At 47.4% G+C, this 2398-nt stretch overlaps 1 non-coding gene across 1 annotated transcript; it reads right to left on the reverse strand.

The window, feature by feature from the left end:
* Positions 1-1801: 1801 nt before the first annotated feature.
* On the reverse strand, positions 1802-1873 carry TRNAG-UCC (transfer RNA glycine (anticodon UCC)). The gene has a single exon. It is a non-coding gene; the product is annotated as a tRNA-Gly (tRNA).
* Positions 1874-2398: the final 525 nt, after the last annotated feature.

The raw sequence follows: 2398 nt of genomic DNA on the forward strand, positions 1-2398 counted from the left end.
TGTCATATAGGTGGTCAGGACAGGACAGGGGAGAGATTATGTCATATAGGTGGTCAGTAGTAGAATAGAGAAGAGAAGGGTTAAAGTGGCGAAGGTTCCTACAAGTAATTGTTTGCTGCTTGGAGGGATGGGTGGTTGGAGGTAAGGATACAGTGAAAGTAATGAGGTTGTGATCAGATAGAGGAAAGGGGGTGTTGGTGAGGTTGGCAGGGTTGCAGAGATGGGAGAATACAAGGTCAAGGGTATTACCATTGGAGTGAGTGGAAGTATGTGTCCATTGGGTTAGGTCAAAAGATGAGGTTAAGTTGAGAAGTTGAGCTGTAGTTGGGCTGTTAACATTGACAGGAATGTTAAAGTCACCAAGAATAATAATGGGTATTTCAGAGGAGAGAAAGTAGGGTAGCCAGGCAGCAAAGTCATCAATAAAGCGCGATACCGGTCCTGGAGGCCGATAAATTGCTGCAATTCTCAGAGAAATGGGAGAAAACAGATGAATACAGTGCATCTCGAAAGAAGAGAGGGATAGAGAGGGAGGGACAGTAAGGACTTGGAAGGTGATTTGTGGGGATAGAAGGAAGCCAACTCCACCTCCTTTCTGTCTGTTGGGTCTGGGGGAGTGAGTCCAATGGAGGCCACCATGGGAGAGGGCAGCAGGAGAAGATGAGTCCAAATTTTGAAGCCAGGTCTCTGTTATGGAGAGTATGTTCAAGCCATGAGAGATGAAGAGGTCATGTACAGATGTAAGCTTGTTACACATAGAGCGGGCGTTCCAAAGGGTGCATGAGATTGGTGGGGTGCTTTGAGGAAGCAGGGGGATAGAAATTAAACTGAGTGGATTGCTGAGGTTGCCAGAGGGGGAGGGGTATTGGATATGTGGCTTGCAGTTGGAAAATGGTGGACCAGGATTAGGAGAAATATCACCTGAGACTAGGAGAAGGAGGAGGGTGAGGAAGGCAAGATAGGAGTGGTATGCGCATGAACCCACGTGTCTAGTGGCCCTGGTGTTTATGCCAGCATGTGGGTGCAACAAATGCAGGAGATGATGGGTGCAGTAGTAGGGAGAGGGTAGGAGTCAGGGTGATATGTGTATGCTGCAGGGAAGAGAGGAGGGGTAGAGTAAGGATAATTTGAGGATAGAAGACACCAATGTGAGAAGGAAGAGAATGAGGAGCATGTTAGTGGATAGAGAGTGGGAAACTAACCTAATATAAAATAAATGTCAAAGCTGGTTTGCTTGTCGTCTTGCAGAGTGGAGCCAAGTTCTTGTTGTTGTTCATGCAGCTTTAGTTAAACTGCGTCGGTGAAACTTCACATCACTCGTGACAGAGCCACTCAGGACAGAGCCATGATGTCTGCGCCTTGCCCGTCTGCGCCACCCCATAAGCTGCCATAAATTTATAGGGAGACTAAGCTGGGATGCATTTCTCAGTTGGTCATTATTGGGTCTGATGTGAGACCCTTTACTTTCAATATCGTCCCAATTGAGGGTGATTTTGCAGCGATTGTCGCCTGACAAATTGCAGGACGGCTTTTGGGAAACAGGCGTCCCGCAATTTTGTTTGTGTAATTTGTCAGGTGACAATGTTGTCCCGTGATTGGGGTGCCATTGAAAATAACGGGATCACAATCGGGAATTGCAGTAATTCCGCCCGCGATCCAGAAAGCCTAGGTGTGATCGCAGCCTAAGCGACTTTTATCAGTTGCTGGGTTCACCTTCCTCAAACATTCCACACATTCACTTCATTCTTCATTCCACCCTTGTATAGCGCTTTTCTCTCTGAGGACTCCAGGTATTGGAGATGGCGTTGGCCGGGAATCGAACCCGGGTCAGCTGCTTGGAAGGCAGCTATGCTCACCACTGCACCACCAACGCAAGGTTGCATGTCTTTGTAGTGTGGGAGGAAACCGGAGTACCCGGAGGAAACCCACGCAAGCACAGGGAGAACATGCAAACTCCATGCAGATAGTGTCCTGGTCAGGGTTTGAACCATGAACCCCAGTGCTGCAAGGCTAACCCCTAAGCCTCTGTGCTGCCTGTATGTGGCCTCTGTTCTCTAAGGCCTGCCCCCGCTGAACGGAGTTCATCAATTATGTCCACTCAAAGCGCCTCCAGAAGAAATCCAAACTTATCCTAAACTACAATCTATGACACTCCAAAACACACCCAAAGAATAACGCACACATCCACAACATATACAAACTTATCCAAATCTACAATATATAACACTCCTATAATAAAACGCACCCAAATAACAATAAAGTGGGGTACAGTGGTCCCCAATTTAGCAACACAATGGAGCTACTTATTCCATTCACACTTAGGTCTTATTCACATGAAGGGTATGAATCCGTACCCCATAGGAGGGCCGTGTTTACCAGAATGGGGATGCACAGGTGT

This window comes from Aquarana catesbeiana, linkage group LG05 (genome assembly GCF_042186555.1).
Source record: "Aquarana catesbeiana isolate 2022-GZ linkage group LG05, ASM4218655v1, whole genome shotgun sequence".
Taxonomy (NCBI): domain Eukaryota; kingdom Metazoa; phylum Chordata; class Amphibia; order Anura; family Ranidae; genus Aquarana; species Aquarana catesbeiana.